General features: G+C 51.4%; 2 protein-coding genes and 1 long non-coding RNA gene across 4 annotated transcripts in view; 2 read left to right on the top strand and 1 right to left on the bottom strand.

Moving 5' to 3' along the window:
- Positions 1 to 22,088, top strand: part of LOC116958441 (branched-chain alpha-ketoacid dehydrogenase kinase) — a 175,865-nt gene that overhangs the window by 123,345 nt on the left and 30,432 nt on the right. The window lies entirely within an intron of this gene.
- The window catches only part of LOC142907312 (uncharacterized), a 105,878-nt gene continuing 87,380 nt past the window's right edge, over positions 3,591 to 22,088 (bottom strand). Inside the window, exon 3 of the long non-coding RNA XR_012930937.1 lies at positions 3,591 to 3,660. This is a non-coding gene — a long non-coding RNA (uncharacterized LOC142907312). The remainder of the gene's footprint in view (positions 3,661 to 22,088) is intronic.
- The window catches only part of LOC116958439 (platelet glycoprotein Ib beta chain-like), a 16,464-nt gene continuing 5,399 nt past the window's right edge, over positions 11,024 to 22,088 (top strand). Inside the window, exons 1-2 of one of the 2 annotated variants that reach the window (XM_076056642.1) lie at positions 11,024 to 11,040; positions 15,079 to 15,498. The gene's annotated coding sequence lies outside the window, so the exon portion shown is untranslated. Of the gene's footprint in view, positions 11,041 to 15,040; positions 15,499 to 21,519; positions 21,700 to 22,088 lie in introns of those variants that run through there. The other variant, XM_076056643.1, reaches the window with a different exon arrangement.

The raw sequence follows: 22,088 nt of genomic DNA, 5'->3' as shown, positions 1-22,088 counted from the left end.
TCAGTGTGTGAGTGTGTGGGTCAGTGTGTGGGTCAGTGTGTGGGTCAGTATGTGAGTGTGTGGGTCAGTGTGTGTGAGTGTGTGTGAGTGTGTGGGTCAGTGTGTGTGAGTGTGTGGCTCTGTGTGTGTGAGTCGGCGTGTGCGTCAGCGTTAAGCGAGCGAGTTTGGTGGTGGTGGTGGTGCTGCTGGTGGTGGTGCTGCTGGTGGTGAGCTTGCGAGGCTGTTGTGGGTGAGTGTACGGGGTGAGTGAGCTGGGTGGTGAGCTGGGGTGAGGAGCTCACCACCATCACCACCATCACCACACACACAGGGTAATGATCAGCTCCCTCACTTTCTCTGTCCTTTTTAAATGCAGAGGGTCTCCCACCCCCCACTAACCTCCCCCCCCACTAACCCCCACACCCCCCCACTAACCCCCACACCCCCCCACTAACCCCCCCCACCATCACCACGAGCCAACAGCAGGAGGAGGGGTGTGACTCGTCGTGTTTTAGCTCTCTCGTTACTTTGTGTGGGACTGGGTCTCTGTCTCTCTCACTCACTTCTTACTCTCTCTCGTCTCTCTCAAGTACTCACTCACTTACTCTCTCTCGCATCTCCCTGTCTCTCTCTGTCTCTCTCTGTCTCTCTCTGTCTCTCTCAAGTACTCACTCACTTACTCTGTCTCATCTCTCTGTCTCCCTCACTTACTCTGTCTCTCTCACTCACTTCTTACTCTCTCTCGTCTCTCTCAAGTACTCACTCACTTACTCTCTCTCATCTCTCTGTCTCTCTCTGTCTCTCATTTACTCTCTCTGTCTCTCTCTCTGTCTCTCGTCTCTCTCAAGTACTCACTCACTTACTCTGTCTCTCTCTGGCTCTCTCACTGTCTCATCTCTCTCGTCTCTCTCTCATATCTCTCTGTCTCTCTCTCTCTGTCTCTCTCATATCTCTCTCCCATCTACCTCCCTCTCTCCCATCTCTCTCCCATCTCTCTCTCATCTCCCATCTCTCTGTCTCTCTCTCATCTCCCATCTCTCTCCCATCTCTCGCTCTCATATCTCTCTCTCATCTCTCTCTCATCTCTCTCCCATCTCTCTGTCTCTCTCATCTCTCTTTCATCTCCCATCTCTCATCTCTCTGTCTCTCTCATCTCCCATCTCTATCCCATCTCTCTCTCATCTCTCTGTCTCTCTCCCATCTCTCTCCCATCTCTCTCCCATCTCTCTCTCATCTCCCATCTCTCTCCCATCTCTCTCTCTCATCTCTCTCATCTCTCTCATCTCTCTCCCATCTCTCTCTCTCTCTCATCTCTCTTTCATCTCCCATCTCTCATCTCTCTGTCTCTCTCATCTCCCATCTCTATCCCATCTCTCTCTCATCTCTCTCTCATATGTCTCTCTCTGTCTCTCTCTCATATGTCTCTCTCTGTCTCTCTCCCATCTCTCTCTCCCATCTCTCTCCCATCTCTCTCTCCCATCTCTCTGTCTCTATCTCATCTCCCATCTCTCTCCCATCTCTCTCTCTCTCATCTCCCATCTCTCTGTCTCTCTCCCATCTCTCTCTCCCATCTCTCTCTCCCATCTCTCTCTCCCATCTCTCTCTCATCTCTCTCTCATCTCTCATCTCTCTCATATCTCTCTGTCTCTCTCCCATCTCTCTCATCTCCCTCCCATCTCTCATCTCCCATCTCTCATCTCTCTCATATCTCTCTGTCTCTCTCTGTCTCTCTCCCATCTCTCTCTCATCTCCCTCCCATCTCTCTCTCGTCTCTCATCTCCCATCTCTCTCTCTACTCCTCTCTTACTCTCTGATTCCGCAGAAATCCGTGGAAGCTCGGTTGCGTGATGGTGGTGGTCGTGGTTGGGGGGGGGGTGGTGGGGGGAGCTTCCGCAGATTTCTTTTTTGGTCGACCACTCCAGACCCAGAGGACTACCCCCCCCCCCCCACTGTCTTAATTAGCTATGCTAATGAGCCTCATTTGCATATGATAGGGGGAAGGAGGAGGAGGGGGCTCTTTGATTGGCCCATTGCGGTCAGGTGGTGTGCGGGAGGGCAGGGGCCGTGACGTCTCCTGGCTTCCGCGGATTTCTTTGGCCGCCCCCACTGCCCCAATTACCCCTCCCCCCCCTCCCCCACCACTGTCTTAATTAGCCTCATTTGCATATGATAGGAGGAGGAGGGGCCTCTTTGATTGGCCCATTGCGGTCAGGTGGTGTGTGTGTGGGGGGGGGGGGGGGGTAGGGGCCGTGACGTCCGCCTTGCTGCCGCGGATTTCTTTGGTCCCCCAATTACCACCACCACCACCCCCACGGTCTTAATTAGCTATGCTAATGCACCTCATTTGCATACCAGAGGGGGTTGTGGGAGATGGTGGAGGGGAGCTCAGATCGCGTTTGTTCTGCGTTGCGTCTTGAATAACGAGGGGGGAGGGGGTGAGGGGGAGGGGCGCTGTGGGGGGGGGGACCCCGCCCCCATAAACCCACTAAGCCCCGCCCCCATAAACCCACTAAGCCCCGCCCCCCCCATGCCCCCCCCACCCACCCACCCGTGCCCCTCCCCTCCCCTCTCCCGATCTGTCAATCAAAAAAAAACAACGGTCTCTGATACAACTCGCTGTGGTGGTCACGTGATTTTATTGTGATGTGGGGTCACGACTGGTGGGGTCACGACTGGTGGGGTCACGACTGGTGGGGTCACGACTGGTGGGGTCACAAGTGGTGACGTCACAACTGGTGGGGTCACGACTAGTGGGGTCACGACTGGTGACGTCACAACTGGTGACGTCACGACTGGTGGGGTCACGACTGGTGGGGTCACGACTGGTGGGGTCACGACTGGTGGGGTCACAACTGGTGACGTCACGACTGGTGACGTCACGACTGGTGGGGTCACGACTGGTGGGGTCACGACTGGTGGGGTCACGGCTGGTGGGGTCACGACTGGTGGGGTCACGACTGGTGGGGTCACAACTGGTGACGTCACGACTGGTGACGTCACGACTGGTGGGGTCACGACTGGTGGGGTCACGACTGGTGAGGTCACGACTGGTGGGGGTCACGACTGGTGGGGTCACGGCTGGTGGGGGTCACGACTGGTGGGGTCACGGCTGGTGGGGTCACGACTGGTGGGGTCACGGCTGGTGGGGTCACGGCTGGTGGGGTCACGGCTGGTGGGGTCACGACTGGTGACGTCACAACTGGTGGGGTCACGACTGGTGGGGTCACGGCTGGTGGGGTCACGACTGGTGGGGTCACGACTGGTGGGGTCACGACTGGTGACGTCACGACTGGTGAGGTCACGACTGGTGAGGTCACGACTGGTGGGGTCACGACTGGTGGGGTCACGACTGGTGACGTCACGACTGGTGGGGTCACGACTGGTGGGGTCACGTCTGGATTCACAAATCGGTTTACACCTAAGTCAAAACTGCAGTCAACCCATGGCACCTGCTGGGTCTGTCACGTGACCTCCACCTGCACCTAGCCTGGCACAGCAGCAGCAGTCAACCCGTGGCACCTGCTGGGTCTGTCACGTGACCTCCCTCCTCCTGCACCTAGCCTGGCACAGCAGCAGCAGTCAGCCCATGGCACCTGCTGGGTCTGTCACGTGACCACCTGCACCTAGCCTGGCACAGCAGCAGCAGTCAGCCCTTGGCACCTGCTGGGTCTGTCACGTGACCTCCCTCCTCCTGCACCTAGCCTGGTACAGGCGCAGTGATGACATCACCATCACAGTGCCGTGGGGGGGGAGGGCCATTCTAGATTGGCCTTCACCCTCAGGGCGTTTGTAAGCCATCACATTGGCCAAACGGGAGCTCTGTACAGGTGCGAGGGGCTGGTGTTAACCCCATCCACCTTCAAATAACTTCCCACTGAACTACGGAAAAAATATAAAACGACGCCTGTGCCGGAGGCCCCGGGGGGGGGGGCCAGGCGTCTATGACGACTCCTGGACAGAACCCCAATTGGCGGAGCCAGGAGATTGAATACCTACCCTCGGGGCTCCTCCAGAAACAACGAAAAGCCACTACGTGTGGCCACGTGGAATGTTGGAACGCTCACTGCGGAGGAGAGGCTGCCCACTCCTCTGTCGGGAGCTGGACCGGTACCGCCTGGATCTCTGCGGCATTCGGGAGGGTCCGGTGGACCGGTTCTGGCTCCTGCCACCACGAGGGGTGGACAGTCCTCTACTCGGGGCAGCAGACTGCCAAACAACAGGGTGTGGGTCTTCTTTTGAACAAAATAATGAAGGGGGCGTGGGAGCATGGCGGTGAGGTGTGGGAAGCTGTAAGCCCCAGGCTACTTTGGGCTCCCCTTCCCATCAACCTGAGGCGAGGAATGGTGGTCGTGGTTACTTATGCCCCCGCCGAAGACGAACATCCGTGGAGGGATGCAGGCAAAGCCGATGAGTCAGATGCCTTCTATGACCTCCTGTCACAGGTGCTGGCTAAAGTGGCCCCTCGGGATGGAGTCATCCTGAAAATATATTTTTCCCCTTTCATCTGGCAACAAATAAAGGTTTTTGGGTTAGATCGCGTTTATTTATAAATGTGTCGTAACCCTCCACCACCCGACACGGCCAATCAGCAAAAAAAAGTGTCACGTTGACAAAAGACAAATAATTCACTACTTTAGCCCACCGGTGTGTTGAAGAGTGAATCCACAACATTTACAGTTTGAGTTGTACTGTGACGTTCCGCTGGTAATTACATCCAGCATCATCGGGCAATTCGCCAGAATGGTAAAGCCCTCGCTTGCTCCTGGTCTTAAATAGAGCAGCAGGGTGACGTCACATTTAACTCATATCAGGTGCAGTGATTAGAGGCGGAGGGGAGTGGGTATTGTAATTATATAATCGATTGGTAATCAGTCAATGGTTATGATTAGTAATGAGTTGTAGATTAGTAATTAGTTGTAATGTGTGTTAGTGATTATATGCTATGTTAGTAATCCGTTAATTAGTATGTGTTTCCCCTATAAGGAATTGTAATGTGCATTCATATTCTTAGCTCCCTCGGCAAAGCCACGCCGAAGGGAAACAACAAAACAACAAACATAGATATTCTATTAATCTATTGCTTCCCCCCAACGCGACTCCACCGAAAGAGCCAAGAACATGAATCACTGCAGTCACGAAAGCTTTAAATCAAAATGTAATGTGTATTATTTAATAATACGCTTCCAGGCCGCACTAAGCCTGTAGCTGTCAGAGCGATTAAAGTTATTCTCGTTCCTCTCAATTTCAATGGATTCTCTAATTAGTCTTTGCCAGTAATAATTCGTTTTACACAACACTGCAACATTGTCAAAATCAATTGAGTGTCCTTGTTGACAAGCATGTTCTGCCACTGCCGACAGTTGTGTTTGAGATAATTTAATATTTCTCTGATGTTCTTTTAGTCTTACGCTGATGTTACGTCCCGTCTGTCCAATGTAGCAGCTGCCACATAAACAATTAATCCGATATACACCTTCTGTTGATAATTTAGGTAATGCGTCTTTAGTGCAAGATACTAGTTTTTGAATTTTGTGTACTGTACCAAATCTTACTGTAATGTTTTGCTTTTGCAAAGCACGGGCTAATTTTTCAGTTACTCCTGAGATATATGGAATTTTTATTGTTTTAACAATCTGGTCGCTTTCAGCAGTATTGCTTTGCGATCGTGATTTGGCATTCAGTGCTCTGTTAATTTGAGCATTATTGTAGCCATTCTGTCGTAGTGCGTCTTTAACATGTTTAATCTCTCTCACTAGACTCTCACCATCTGACACTGTTTTAGCCCGATGTATGAGCGTCTTGATAAGAGAGGATTTCTGAGCTGGATGATGATGTGATTCTGCATTCAGATAGGCATCAGTGTGCGTTTGCTTTCTGTAAACGCTGTGTGTTATTTTACCGTTTAGGCCATGTCCAAGCAAAATATCTAGGAATGGGAGTGTGTTATTCACCTCCATTTCCATGGTGAACTGGATGGCCGGGTTTTGTGCATTGAGATGATTTAGAAAATCATTAAGTGTATCTTTACCATGTGGCCAGACAACCAAAGTGTCATCCACATATCTAAACCAAAAGGATGGTTTTAATGTGCTCGAGGCAAGTGCTCTTATTTCAAAGTTTTCCACGCACAAATTTGCTATAGCAGGGGATAAAGGAGAACCCATTGCTGCTCCTTCCTTTTGTTTAAAGAAATCCCCTCTCCATAAGAAGTAAGTGTTATTTAAACAATGGCCAGCAAGTTTCGGAATATCTTTTGGTAAACCGGTATTCTTTACTAGTGTATCAAGTAATTTAAGCGATTCGTCCACTGGAACCTTAGTGAATAGAGAAATCACATCAAAACTTACCAGAATATCATCAGGAGTAAGTTTAATATCTTTAATCACATTCACAAGATGTTCTGATTTTTTTATGAATGAAGATGTCCTACCGATGTAGGGCTGTATTTGTTTGGTTATATATATAACTGTCTGCAGTGGCAGAACATGCTTGTCAACAAGGACACTCAATTGATTTTGACAATGTTGCAGTGGTGTGTAAAACGAATTATTACTGGCAAAGACTAATTAGAGAATCCATTGAAATTGAGAGGAACAAGAATAACTTTAATCGCTCTGACAGCTACCGGCTTAGTGCGGCCTGGAAGCATATTATTAAATAATACACATTACATTTAAAGAATTACTAATCTACAACTCATTACTAATCATAACCAATGACTGATTACTAATCGATTATATAATTACAATACCCCACCCTCCGCCTCTAATCACTGCACCTGATGAGTTAAGTGATGACGTCACCCTGCTGCTACTCTATATAAAACCGGGAGCAAGTGAGGGCTTTACCATTCTGGCGAATTGCCCGATGATGCTGGATGTATTTACCAGCGAAACGTCACACTACTCAAACTGTAAATGTTGTGGATTCACTCTTCAACACACCGGTGGGCTAAAGTAGTGATCTAATTGTCTTTTGTCAACGTGACACTTTTTTTGCTGATTGGCCGTGTCGGGTGGTGGAGGGTTACGACACATTTATAAATAAACGCGATCTAACCCAAAAACCTTTATTATGAATAATATTGGTCGCGAAAGCCTACGTGTTAAACAGAAAACATACACTCTGACAATACATGGCATTGTCTTTGGAACGGATTGGTCCACACCAGAGACGGCTTTCTTGGCCTCACACAGTGTTAGGTCAGAGGATGCAGACGTGATCCCTTGTCAAAGGTTTCAGTTTGGTGTTTTAACAGCTCAAGACAGCTGTTTTGTTACCAGATAAAAGTGGAAAAAACATGATAATTGTTTTTTTTAACCCTTTTATCTGGCAACAAAACTGACGCCTTTTTTGACAAGGAGTCATGTTTACATTGACCACAATTCCTGCGGTCGGAACGCAAACAAAAACCAACAACTCTGATAATGTATGTGGCACTGTCCTTGAAATTGATTGGTCCACACCCGAGACAGCTTTCTTTAGAGCCTCGTCTCACGTTGGTGTTGGACCAGAAGACGCCAAAAGGCGCACAACTCAAAGGCAATGCACCATCAGAGTGATGGTGTCAGTTTTGTTGCCAGATAAAAGGGGAAAAAACATATTCTCGTATTTTGCTACTGGCAAAGGAGGTCCCTCGTTGTAGAGTCATCTTGTTGGGTGACTTCAATGCCCGAGTTGGTCACGATGCTGGCACCTGGTCTGGAGTGATTGGAAGGCATGGGCCAGATCAGCTCAATAGCATCGGTAAGGATGGCTGCCAGACTTGTGTTGCGTTGTTAATTACCGGCGAATAAACTTCTTCATGAGGCGCACTATTTTATTGTCTTGCTTCCGACACGGTCCCGAAACACACACCAGGGGTATGGCGGTCCCCTTACCCGATACCTAGGGAGGTACGGCCTCCGGTATCGGCGGGGCCTACTCACTGGTGACCCGCGAGCCTAACGTCCTCCGGCCGGGACCTAGGGGTGGCTGGCTGACCCGACCACTCGGTCTGTGGGTCCCGACCGCTGATCTACACTGAGACCCAGCCCTTTAGAAGGGCTGTAAGACTTGGGTCCAGGGTCCTGTCTATCCAGGACTGATTCTCCCCCGACCACTGGTCTACACTGAGCCCCAGACCTTTAGAAAGACTGTAAGGCTTGGGTCCAGGGTCCTGTCTATCCAGGACTGATTCTCCCCCGACCACTGGTCTACACTGAGCCCCAGACCTTTAGAAAGACTGTAAGGCTTGGGTCCAGGGTCCTGTCTATCCAGGACTGATTCTACCCTCACCGCTGGTCTACACTGAGCCCCAGACCTTTAGAAAGACTGTGAGACTTGGGTCCAGGGTCCTGTCTATCCAGGACTGATTCTACCCTGACCGCTGATCTACAGTGAGCCCCAGCCCTTTAGAAGGGCTGTAAGACTTGGGTCCAGGGTCCTGTCTATCCAGGACTGATTCTCCCCCGACTGCTGGTCTATACACTGAGCCCCAGCGCCTTTAGAAGGGCTGTAAGACTTGGGTCCAGGGTCCTGTCTATCTTCAGCCCGGGCTTCGTGTGGAGAGAGGACTCAGCCGGAGTGCTCAGCGCTGTGGCTTTTATACGAAGTTCGTAGCCGGCTCCGTCCAAGCCACGCCCCCTTCTTCTCGGAACCTTCTGATTGGCCCCCGCGACCCGTCGTTTCGATCCGCTCTCACCTCTGTTTGACACCGAGTGGTGCCACAGGTTACTGAATGCTGAGTGGCGATCACCTCTACACTTGTGTGCAGCCCATGGGCCTGCAATTACCAACACTCTGTTCCGGCATCGGGCGCATCCACACAACGTAGACGCATGTCGGGTCCAAGCAAGAACATCTGCTGGACTACATAGTGACGGACCAGCGGATGCGAGCCTATGTCCTTGACAGCAGGACCTACCGTGGAGCTGATCTGCCCACTGATCATCGGCTTGCCATCTGTAAGATGCGCCTGCCATTCTTCCACCCCAGTGGTGGGTGTACACCCACGACCCCATTCAAACCCACAGTGGCCTGGTCTCAGCTAGCTGATGAAAGTTGCAAGCGAGAATTTCATCATCGCTTGCGGCTGGGGTTGGCATCGTCCCCGACTCCTCCTGATGTCGAGGGGAAATGGGCGAGGTTTAGGACTGTGACTCATGCAGCTGCAATGGCTGCTTTGGGTACACGGTCCAGACCTCCCCAGAGACCCTGGCTGACAGAGGAGGTGTTCAGGATGGTTGAGAAAAAGCGATAGGCCCACTCTCATCATCTACAGCATCCCATGTCAGAAATAACTTTAATCGTTCTGATACCTATAGGCTTAGTGCGGCTGGGAAGCGTATTATTAAATAATACATATTACAATTCCTTATAGGGGAAACATGTATTAATTAACGGATTACTAATGTAGCATATAATCACAATAACACATCTTACAACTAATTACTAATCTACAACTCATTACTAATCATAACCATTGACTGATTGCCAATCGATTATATAATTACAATACCCCCCCCTCCACCTCAATTCACTGCACCTGAAATGAGTTAAATGATGACGTCACCCTGCTGCTCTATTTAAGACCGGGAGCAAGTGGAGAGGGTTTTACCATTCTGGCGAATTGCCCGATGATGCTGGATGTAAATCACCAGCAAAACGTCACAGTACAACTCAAACTGTAAATGTTGTGGATTCACCCTTCAACACACCGGTGGGCTAAAGTAGTGAATTAGTTGTCTTTTGTCAACGTGACACTTTATTTTGCTGATTGGGCCGTGTCGGGTGGTGGAGGGTTATGACACATTTATAAATAACGCGATCTAACCCAAAAACCTTTATTATGAATCAGAGAATCATGTTTACCGCAAGCTTCATTTGGAGGTTCGGAGAGCCGTGAGGCGCTGCAAGGATGGGTGGTGGTCACGGGTTGCTGAGGAGACGGAGTCTGTGGATTTGCTGAGCATTTTTGAGGTCTGGGGGTGGTGAAATCGCTCAGCCCAGAAAACATCATGGGGCAAATTGGGGATGACCCTGCTGAGGCTGCGGTGCCTCAAATATTGGAAGTAGTCACCCCCTGTGAGTGAGTGGCTGGCTGAGGTGCCATTTGTTGAGGAAGTACTGAAGGCGATCCAGAGTCTGAGACCAGGAAAGGTGCCGTGCGGAGATGATCTCCCAAGCGAAATGCTGAGGGAGGGTGGAGTTTGTGCACAGACTGCCCTATATGACATCATAACAACAGTCTGGACCACTGGATGGGTTCCGCAGGATTGGAAGGATGCACTGGTGGTCCCCCTCTTTAAGAAGAGGGACCGCACAGACTGTAACAACTACAGGGGCATCTCACTCCTCAGTGTGCCGGGAAAGGTCCTGGCAAGGATTATTCAACATCGCCTTGCCAGGGACGCTGAGGAGAGGCTTGCGGAGCCCCAATTCGGTTTCAGGAAAGGGTGGTCCTGCACAGATGCCAGATTTTCTGTCCGTCTGCTACAGCAGAGGTGTAGGGAATTCCAGCAAGACCTACATCTCTGCTTTATTAACCTGGTCAAGGCCTATGCTACCATCAGTAGGCCCTGGGCTCTGGGTTGTTCTTCGTGCTTTCGGAGTCCCTGACCCTCTGCTCACGATCATTAAGGACCTTCATGATGGTGAGCAGGCCCGGGTAAAACTACGTGGCCGGGAGTCAGAGCCATTCCCTGTACACCTTGGGGTGCGACAGGGATGTCCTCTGGCTCCCCACATTATTTGACATCAATTTCGACCACGTAGTTCATGAAGCCTTCGATGGCCGTACCGTGTCGGTCAAGTGTTGGTGTAGTCGTGGTCGTGTTGAGTAGTGTTGTAGTAGTGGTGTAGTAGTAGTGGTGTAGTAGTAGTGGTGTAGTAGTAGTGGTGTAGTAGTGGTAGTGGTGTAGTAGTAGTGGTGTAGTAGTAGTGGTGTAGTAGTAGTAGTGGTGTAGTAGTAGTGGTGTAGTAGTAGTAGTGGTGTAGTATTAGTAGTGGTGTAGTAGTAGTGGTGTAGTAGTGGTGTAGTGTTGGTGTAGTATTAGTAGTGGTGTAGTAGTAGTGGTGTAGGTGATCTTCCGATTGCTGCTCGCTCAGAGGAGGGGTTGGATGGAAGGAGTCACGGGGACGAGGGGGGAAAGAGGGAGGAGGGGAAAAGAGGGGAGGGAGGGGCGGGGGAGGAGTCAGGGGTGGTGGGAGGGAATAAATAAAAAACTATTTTCAAATCCGGAATTTGAGGTTCAAGGTTCAAGCCTTAATAAACCTGAACAAATCTTCACGGTACTATCTATTATCTTCGTTAAAAAGTCCACGCAGGTTAGAAAGGCACAAAATGAAGACCAAATCAACGGCGTTCCGACGGACAGATCTTCGCCGCACTTTCTGTTATCTTCGTTAAAAAGTCCACGCAGGTTAGAAAGGCAAAGCGAAGAATAAATCACGACGTTTCGGGCAATCGTCATCGGGCAGGAGAGCCGGTCGCCTGTGTTGCGACCGTACAGACACCACAGGGTAGGATGCGGGAATGAGCACCGAATGAAATGAACGAACGAACGAACGGTGCACGGTTGCGCACATTAGCCAGTGAGAAGAGACACGGCGTGGATGAATGAATGAATGAACGGATGGATGGATGCGTTCATCCATTCGTTCATGAACGAGAGACGGAGGTGATGGAGAGAATTGAGACTTGCCGGTGAGTGAGCAGCGAACGGGAGAGGCGACGAGCGAACGAATGAGATCGCCCCCAAAGAGTGAATGATGCGACCACGTTGATGGATCAACGGATCTACCGTTTTGCGCTTGACACCTACCACGTGATGACCTTACGGTCGAGAACCAACGCATGTATATATATATTCCTGCGGTCACGGAAACCTCCAAGCGAAGGTGACGAACACCAAACTAAAAAAATATTTTTCCCCCCCATAAGAAATAAAAGTGAGTGGAAATAATCCGTTCCAGAGTATAAGGAGTTATAGTTTATACTAGCGGTAAGCACCCGGCGTTGCCCCGGGTTAAAAAAAAAAAACATCTTTGAGAGCTGCTCTTAAAAAAACCTTACGTGTACTCTTTGGTTCTATTCGGTAAAAGTCACGTAGTAGGTAAAAAATAAACAACAAAAATCACGACGTTTCGGCCACAACACAAGCGGCCTCCTTCAGGCGAGGGAACAGGACCGGTCGGGGCGACGGAGCTACAGTGACCGCCGCCCTAGATTCGCAGCGTCTTGTTTCAAGCTCGGCGGGAGGAACAGGGCCCCGCCCGACAAAGGAGGTTAACATATCGAAAAAATTAGCTGTGTTAAAGCGTCGAAGCAACAGGGCGTTACGGTCAGACAATTAGCTGGGGGGGGGATCAGCATGTTTTCTTGTTTTTGTTGTTGTTGTTGCGTAGAGGGTGCGGAGGACGGGTCACCGCGCCCGCGCGATAGAAACGGAGGTTAAAATTTTTTTTAAAGATCGGCTAAAGGATGTGCCGTCAGGGGACGAGTAGAAAAAAGGGTTTAAAAGAAAGTTCTGAAGGAATATGCTTGGTATATACCCATTACTTGAAATTTGCTGTTCGAAATTAGCCGACATTTGGTGTGATTCAGAAGGTCTCTCCAATGAGTTTTTCGATTTAAAGCTTTCGTGACCGAGAAGGATTCATCCTTCTTTGGCTCTTTCGGTAAAGTCACGTAGAAGGGAAACAATAACCTGATGATGATTTAGATTTAAAGCTTTCGTGACCGCAAGAATTCATCCTTCTTTGGTTCTTTCGGTAAAGTCACGTAGAAGGGAAACAATAACCTGATGATGATTTAGATTTAAAGCTTTCGTGACCGAGAAGGATTCATCCTTCTTTGGTTCTTTCGGTAAAGTCACGTAGAAGGGAAACAATAACCTGATGATGATTTAGATTTAAAGCTTTCGTGACCGCAAGAATTCATCCTTCTTTGGTTCTTTCGGTAAAGTCACGTAGAAGGGAAACAATAACCTGATGATGATTTAGATTTAAAGCTTTCGTGACCGAGAAGGATTCATCCTTCTTTGGTTCTTTCGGTAAAGTCACGTAGAAGGGAAACAATAACCTGATGATGATTTAGATTTAAAGCTTTCGTGACCGAGAAGGATTCATCCTTCTTCGGCTCTTTCGGTAAAGTCACGTAGAAGGGAAACAATAACCTGATGATGATTTAGATTTAAAGCTTTCGTGACCGAGAAGGATTCATCCTTCTTTGGTTCTTTCGGTAAAGTCACGTAGAAGGGAAACAATAACCTGATGATGATTTAGATTTAAAGCTTTCGTGACCGAGAAGGATTCATCCTTCTTTGGTTCTTTCGGTAAAGTCACGTAGAAGGGAAACAATAACCTGATGATGATTTAGATTTAAAGCTTTCGTGACCGCAAGAATTCATCCTTCTTTGGTTCTTTCGGTAAAGTCACGTAGAAGGGAAACAATAACCTGATGATGATTTAGATTTGAAGCTTTCGTGACCGAGAAGGATTCATCCTTCTTCGGCTCTTTCGGTGAAAGCCACCGCCTCGTAGAATGGGAGTGAAAATAATAAATCGATCAAGTAAAATAACGCGGTGAAACTCTCACGACGTTTCGGGCACAACAACACAAGCGGCCCCCTTCATCAGGTTGAAGGGACGAGACTCCGGACAGTCTCGCCCAGACAGTCTCGTCCCTTCACCTGATGAAGGGACGAGACTCCAGACAGTCTGGTCCCTTCACCTGATGAAGGTCTCTCCAATGAATTTGATGAAGGGACGAGACTCCGGACAGTCTCGTCCCTTCACCTGATGAAGGTCTCTCCAATGAATTTGATGAAGGGACGAGACTCCGGACAGTCTCGCCCAGACAGTCTCGTGCCTTCACCTGATGAAGGGACGAGACTCCAGACAGTCTCGTCCCTTCACCTGATGAAGGTCTCTCCAATGAATTTGATGAAGGGACGAGACTCCGGACAGTCTCGCCCAGACAGTCTCGTCCCTTCACCTGATGAAGGGACGAGACTCCAGACAGTCTCGTCCCTTCACCTGATGAAGGGACGAGACTCCAGACAGTCTCGTCCCTTCACCTGATGAAGGTCTCTCCAATGAATTTGATGAAGGGACGAGACTCCGGACAGTCTCGCCCAGACAGTCTCGTCCCTTCACCTGATGAAGGGACGAGACTCCAGACAGTCTCGTCCCTTCACCTGATGAAGGGACGAGACTCCAGACAGTCTCGTCCCTTCACCTGATGAAGGGGCCCGCCCCGTCTTGTTGGGCCGAAACGTCGTGAGAATTTCACCGCGTTATTCTATTCTATCCATTTATTATTTTCACTCCCATTCTAAGTGGCGGTGGCTTTCACCGAAAGAACCAAGTAAGATGGCCTCTCTCTCCCCTCTCTCTCCCCTCTCTCTCTCTCTCTCTCCCAATGGTGGCTTAATTTGAAAAGCCACCCTCTCGGTTTGAAGTTACGCCTGTGGCTTGCATATCCGAATGGCTCCGTGGACACGTCTCTGGTGATATAACCTGTAGGTCTGCGGAGGACCTTGGCAGCGGAGAAGACAATCTCATGATCGCTCAAAAAAGTTGGGTCCGTTCGATGGACGCCCGTGGCTCCGGTGATGCCAAGATTTCTGATTCCTGATTCCTGATGATTTCTGATTCCTGATGATTCCTGATTCCTGATGATTTCTGATTTCAGGGCTGCGGCCGTCCGCGGTCCGTCACGTCAGCCGAGCTCCACTGCTGAAGACCCAAAAATGTCGCTCCAGGACACTGAGGGGAGTTTCTTTATTGAAACTTCATCAACACCAATTGGTTGAGACCTCGACTATGCCACCCCATGTGTGGGGGGGGGGGGGGAGCCACGGGGAGGGGTCACGGGGAGGGGTCACGGGGAGGGGTCACGGGGAGGGGTCACGGGGAGGGGTCACGGGGAGGGGTCACGGGGAGAAGTGGGGTGGGGGAGAGGAGGAGGAGGAGGAGCGGGGGGAGGGGAGAACGAGGGGGGAGGAGTCACGGGGAGGAGTCACGGGGAGGAGTCACGGGGAGGAGTCACGGGGAGGAGTCACGGGGAGGAGTCACGGGGAGGAGTCACGGGGAGGAGGGGTCGTGGTGGTGTAGTATTAGTAGTGGTGTAGTAGTAGTGGTGTAGTAGAAGTAGTAGTGGTGTAGTAGTGGTTGTGTTGATGTAGTCGTGGTAGTGTTGAGTAGTGGTGTAGTCGTGGTGTAGTAGTGGTGTAGTAGTGGTAGCGTTGGTGTAGTAGTGTTGGTGTAGTAGTGTTGGTGTAGTCGTGGTAGTATTAGTAGTGGTGTAGTGGTGGTGTAGTAGTGGTTGTGTTGGTGTCGTCGTGGTAGTAGTCGTGGTAGTGTTGGTGTAGTCGTGGTAGTGTTGAGTAGTGGTGTAGTCGTAGTGTAGTGGTAGTAGTAGTGTTGGTGTAGTAGTGTTGATGTAATCGTGGTAGTGTTGAGAGCTCTGCTGCTGCTGCTGTGTGAAGGCGACTCTGTGGCTCGGCTCTCTCCTCCACTCTCCGTAAGCTCCAGGTGAGAGCGAATGAGTGAGTGAGTGAGAGGGTGAATGAGTGAGTGGGTGAGAGAGTGAATGAGTGAGTGGGTGAGTGAGTGAGTGGGTGAGTGGGTGAGTGAGTGGATGAGTGAGTGAGTGGGTGAGTGAGTGGGTGAGTGAGTGGATGAGTGAGTGGATGAGTGAGTGTGTGAGTGAGTGGGTGGGTGAGTGAATGTGTGAGTGAGTAAGTGAATGAGTGTGTGAGTGAGTGAATGTGTGAGTGAGTGAGTGGGTGAGTGAGTGAGAGAGTGAGTAGGTGAGTGAGTGTGATTGAGTGAATATGTGGGTGGGTGTGTTGGCATTCATAGACATTGCTACTCGCTACTAGCAGCACTTGCCCCTTCAGCCCTGTTAGAGGCTACCTGGGGGAGCTTTGTCTGTGTGTGTATCATAGGTGCTGCTACTCGCTACTAGCAGCACTTGCCCCTACAGCCCTGCTAGAGGCTATCTGGGGGAGCTTTGTCTGTGTGTGTGCGTTTGTGGGAGTTTTTGTGAATATTTATGGAATTCTGCTGTTGCTGATAAGAGCGCTGTGGTTAGAATAAGTACGCACGTGTGGGTGTGGGTGAGTGTGTGAGTATGTGAGTGTGTGTGTGAGTGTGTGTGAGAGTGTGTGAGTGTGGGTGAGTGAGTGTGTGAGTGAGTGTGTGTCTGTGTGTGTCTGTGTGTGAGTGTGGGTGAGTGTGAGTGTGGGTGAGTGTGAGTGAGTGTGAGTGTGTGTGTCTGTGTGTGAGTGTGGGTGAGTGAGTGAGTGTGTCTGTGTGTGAGTGTGGGTGAGTGTGTGAGTGAGTGTGTGAGTGAGTGTGTGAGTGAGTGTGTGTCTGTGTGTGTCTGTGCGTGAGTGAGTGTGGGTAAGTGAGTGAGTGTTTGTGAGTGTGTGTGTGTCTGTGTGTGAGTGTGGGTGAGTGAGTGTTTGTGAGTGTGTGTGTGAGTGTGTGCGTGTGAGTGTGTGTGAGTGAGGTTGGTCCAGCCACTTTAGAGCCCATTTCATAAGTTGGAAACTATAGAAGTGATCCCTGAAAGTATAGTCTGCCTCCTGCCAGCGGGCGTTCGACACTTCACGTGGCCTCAAGGTGCACATGGCCTGGCACAAGCGTCGTGGTGACGTCACCGCCACTTAGTGGCGAATGGCGGTTGTTGTTGTGTGTGTGAGTGTGTGTGTGTGTTTATGTGTTTGTGTGTGTGTTTGTGTGTGGGTGTCTGTGTGTGAGTGTGTCTGTGGGTGTGTGTCTGTGTGTGGGTGAGTGTTTACGTGTGAGTGTGCTTGTGAGTTTGTGTGTCTGTGTGTGTGTGAGTGTAGTCCATCAAAAACAACCCCCTACCTCCCCGTGGTGCCGGACGGCAACGCTGTGGTGGGCAGTACCGTGGGGGGAGGTCCAACTTAAATTGGCCATTCCCTTCATGGCGTCTGTGACCACCACAGGGGCTAAACAGGGGCTCTGGACGGGTGCGAGGGGCTGGTAACCCCTCCACCTTCAATTAATTACCACTAAACTACAATGTAAACAACTTAATAAGCTTGTGCCGGAGGCCCCGGGGGGACAGGCGTCTATGACATCTCCTGGCCAAACCCCAATTGGCGGAGCCAGGAGATTGAATCTCAACCCTCGGGGCTCCTCCAGAAACAACGAAAAGCCACTTCGTGTGGCCATGTGGAATGTTGGAACGCTCACTGTAGAGGAGAGGCTGCCGCTCCTCTGTCGGGAGCTGGACCGCTACCGCCTGGATCTCTGCGGCATTCAGGAGGTCCGGTGGACCAGTTCTGGCTCCTGCCACCGTGAGGGGTGGACAGTCCTCTACTCGGGGCAGCAGACTGCCAAACAACAGGGTGTGGGTCTTCTGAATAAAAGAATGAAGGGGGCGTGGGAGCGTGGCGGTGAGGTGTGGGAAGCTGTAAGTTCCAGGTTACTTTGGGCTCGCCTTCCCATCAACCGGAGGCGAGGATTGGTGGTCGTGGTTACTTATGCTCCCACCGAAGACGAACATCCGTGGAGGGATGCAGGCAAAGCCGATGAGTCAGATGCCTTCTATGACCTCCTGTCACAGGTGCTGGCTAAAGTGGCCCCTCGGGATAGAGTAATCTTGTTGGGTGACTTCAATGCCCGAGTTGGTCATGATGCTGGCACCTGGTCTGGAGTGATTGGAGGGCATGGGCCAGATCAGCTCAATAACAACGGTAGGAGGCTGCTAGATTTTTGTGCAGCCCATGGGCTTGTAATTACTAACACGCTGTTCCGGCATCGGCGCATCCACACAACATCATGGATGCACGCCGGGTCCAAGCAAGAACATCTGCTGGACTACATAGTGACGGACCAGCGGATGCGAGCCCATGTCCTTGACACCAGGACCTACCGTGGAGCTGATCTGCCCTCTGACCATCGACTTGTCATCTGTAAGATGCGCCTGCCATTCTTCCGCTCCGGTGGTGGGTGTACACCCAGGACCCCATTCCAACCTAAGGTGGCCTGGTCTCAGCTAGCTGACGAAAGTTGCAAGTGCCCCGAATAGAGGACTGTCCACCCCTCGTGGTGGCAGGAGCCAGAACCGGTCCACCGGACCTCCTGAATGCCGCAGAGATCCAGGCGGTACCGGTCCAGCTCCCGACAGAGGAGTGGGCAGCCTCTCCTCCGCAGTGAGCGTTCGAACATTCCACGTGGCCACACGAAGTGGCTTTTCGTTGTTTCTGGAGGAGCCCCGAGGGTAGAGATTCAATCTCCTGGCTCCGCCAATTGGGGTTTGGCCAGGAGACGTCATAGACGCCTGTCCCCCCAAGGGCCTCTGGCACAATCAATCTTAGTTGGATATTTTTCCACGTGGCTTAGTGGTAATTAATTGAAGGTGGAGGTTTAAGTAACCAACCACCACTCTCTGGTTCATGTTGAGGCGAGCTCACAGCAGTCTGGAGCTCTGACCGCTCTCACCGCTACCATCACACACACCACCCCACTCCTACGCACGCACACGCACACACGCACACACGCACACACGCGCACACACGCACGCACACACCACACACGCGCGCACACACGCACACACGCACACACACTAACTCACACACACACTAACACACACACTAACTCACACACTAACTCACACACGCACGCACGCACACACACACGCACACACACTAACTCACGCACACACACTAACTCACGCACACACACTAACACAGCACACACACATGCACACAACACACAACAACAACCGCCATTCGCCACTAAGTGGCGGTGACGTCACCACGACGCTTGTGCCAGGCTATGTGCACCCTGAGGCCACGTGAAGTGTCGAACGCCCGCTGGCAGGAGGTCACGGGGCAGACCCAGGTGCCACGGGTCGACTGACTGAGATGACTGGCTGATGCACCACCTGTGCCCCCTACTGTGCCCACCTGCTGTGCTTTAGCCACCCGGCGCCCCGCTCGTTGTTGTGAGCGTCGCTCCTCCGCCCTCCATTGTTGTTGGAGGGCGACTGCCTCCAACTGCCCAGTAGCATCCTTCACGAGCCTCCTCCACAGAGGCCGATCTTGACACCGCTGGTACCAGTCATCGGCAAGTCCACTCAGCTCCACGTCCTCCTGTACCACATCACTCCATCTCTTCTCTAGCCCGTGCCGCGCCCGCTTAGCCCCCTCAATCCGGCCAAACAAAAGCTGTTTCGGCATGCGGTGGCTGGGCATCCGGGGTACATGACCCAGCCATCGCAGCCTTGCCTGCCGGAGGAGCTCACCGATGGGACCCTGCCCAGATCTTTCAAGGATTTGTGAGCTCCTCACACAATCCAGTCTGGTTAAACCCAGGATGGATCGTAGGCAGGCCAGCCTAAATGTTTCTAACCGGCGAAGATGTTCCATTAGGGGGGTCCACGTTTCGCAAGCGTAGAGAAGGGAGGGAATGACCGTGGCCGAGAAGACCTGAAGCTTAGTGCGGAGCGACAGACCAGGTAGCTTCCACACAGCGTTACGCAACCGATGAAAAGATATTGCCGCTCGACTGATTCGGAGTGAGACCTCTGCTGTTAAACTGGAGCCAGTCATAAGCACACTGCCCAGGAATGGGAAACTCTCCACTCTCTCTACAACTGCCCCATCACCGATTGGGAGTTGTGGGGGTGGAGTGTCCGATGGTACAAAATACCCAGGCAGGTGCTTAGTTTTGGTGGGGCTGATGGTAAGGCACACACACACTAACTCACACACACTAACACTAACACACACCACACACACACAGACAGCAGGAGCTATGCCGCGTGGCTCTTGTTGCATATATAGGTGTTATGAAAATTGATGAAAATTAAATGAAATTTGAGATTTGCATAATTTATCCGAAATTATGTTAATCAGTGTAATTATGCGCATAAATTATGCTGATTCGAGAGATAATCGTATTAATTTATGTGAGTGGGCGTGGTTATGATAATGCAGGTCGTTATGGATTATAAGGTCGAGCCTCGGTGACGAGGATTGTGTTATGAATTGGAATAACACAATTAATCGTATGCAGTGACGCAGGCGTTGTGAGCGTGAATGAGAGAGAGTCGATTCGACTCTGCTCTTTAATTCCGTATTATCGATAAGGATACAATTACTCTCGATTGAACATTACGAATTATGTGTGCTATGGATTATGTGTGGTGATAGTGTGCTTATGATAGGTCCCCAGGATTCAGATCTCATACGCAGAACAATATTATGCAGAATTTCAGGAAGAATCACACACAAACCTTCTGCTTTGATCAATTTCATTTTCTAGCTAACTTTAATTTTTGGATAATATGAAAACTCAATCTCGGGATGTTGGAATTTCAACACAGCGTTAACAGGATACCATCACGATTACGTTGTTTCACCTCGATAGCGGCACCTGTGGTTAATTCCCGACGCGTAACGCAATCGATCGGTTGTTGAGAGAGAGATTAAAAACAAGCGAACTATTCTATCAAAACCTTAACCTTATAATATGCAAACTCGTATTCTTGAATGATTACACAACACGGCACTCGGTCTTTGATTCGTATCCAATCCTTAACACATTCTGATATGCGAAATTATTATGCTTGAAATCGTCAGCACAGTACCACGGCGATGTTCGTTCATTGATTCATCAACGATTATGCAATTAAAGCGTTCGACTGAAATAATTCTGATTGCCTCATCAACGTAACCCAATGGGTGGCGATGTTATCAGCTAATAGTTGACGCAGTTAATCATGAGTCTTGTATGTTTAATGGGAGCGTTGTTGATTTCTTGCGTTGAGCAAACGCCTAGGTTGATTTCCTTGTCAAAAAAAAAAGTTTGCTCGTTCGTTGTGTAGCGGTGGGGGAGTGAGAAGGGAGTGTGGGGGAGGGGCATACGAACGGCTGCCAGTTTCTGTCCACCGCTGGCTGGATGAGTCAGCGCGACGCTCGCCGTCGTCGCGCCGATGGGCGTTGGGTGCGGGGCCGCTGCCCTCTCAGCGCTGGTGACGCGAAGTTGCTCACTGTAGCAACGCTGGTGGCACGCTGTTGGCACGCGCTGGTGCTGATGCTGATGGCACGCTGGTGGCGCACGCTCCCTCTCCTTGAAGATGCGCGAACGCGCCCGTGCTGGTTCGCCGACAGCAGTTTCTCTCCACTGCTGGCTGAGCTGCTGCACGCTCTTGCTTGGCGTTGCTGGCCGCGCTCTTTCTCCTCGAAGATGCGCGAACGCGCCCGTGCCGATTCGCCGACAGCAGTTTCTCTCCGCTGCTGGATGAGCTGCGCCGGCGCGCGCTCTTTCCGCTGCTGTAGTATCTGACGCTGCGCTCGCGGGCGACAGGTCAAGTTTTTCTTCTGCTGAGTGAGCCGAGTGGCACGCGCCCCTCTCTCTTGTTGAGGTTGTTGGCGGCTCTCTGACAGCAGGTTTCCTCCACTGCTGTATGACTCAAGTCGCACGCGCTTGGTCACTGGTTTGCTGAAGTTGTTGGCGGCTGCTCGTGCTTTCCCGCTGCTGGTTGAGCCACGTTGCACGTGCTTTTGTTAGGGTCGTCGGCCCCCGGGATCTCTCCTGCCTGCGACCCTGCCCGCGAAGTACCGACGCCCCCAGACTCTCCGCTAGTGTGGGAGCTGCCGCCGCTGCACTCCTCACCGGGCGGGGAAGGGTCGCCGTGCTCCTGTTCCCCCCCCTGGGCTGTCCCTCCCTCCGAGTCCGGGTTTCCTGCCGGTGAGGCATCGCCCTCGACCGCCCTGAGGCCCGCTAAGCGCTTCGCCGGCACCCGAACGCGACGCTCCCCGCCCGCGCAGTCCCACGCACCAATCACACGCGGGTAACAGGGGGTTAGAGTTCGGAGGGTAAGCGACGTCGCTCGTACCCACTCCGGCGATTGGGGGGATTGGATTAAATGGGTTTAAAGGGGCTACGCGATGGGCACGCGTGCGAGATGGGTATCCGCTCGCAACGTGGGAGTCCGCCACCGAGGGATTGTAGCGCACACACCCCACGCGGCGCCGCTCCACACACGCGGCGACCACCGCGAACAGCGAGCGCAACCACGCTTCCACTCTCTTTCCACACACTCGCAAAAACCACACCGGTCCGCTATTGGATCGCCG

This window comes from Petromyzon marinus, chromosome 77, assembly GCF_048934315.1.
Source record: "Petromyzon marinus isolate PM22_M1 ecotype Great Lakes invasive population chromosome 77, UKy_Petmar_22M1.pri1.0, whole genome shotgun sequence".
NCBI lineage: Eukaryota > Metazoa > Chordata > Hyperoartia > Petromyzontiformes > Petromyzontidae > Petromyzon > Petromyzon marinus.
Note: the sequence above shows the minus strand (reverse complement) of the source record. Positions and strands in the feature narration are given on the sequence as shown.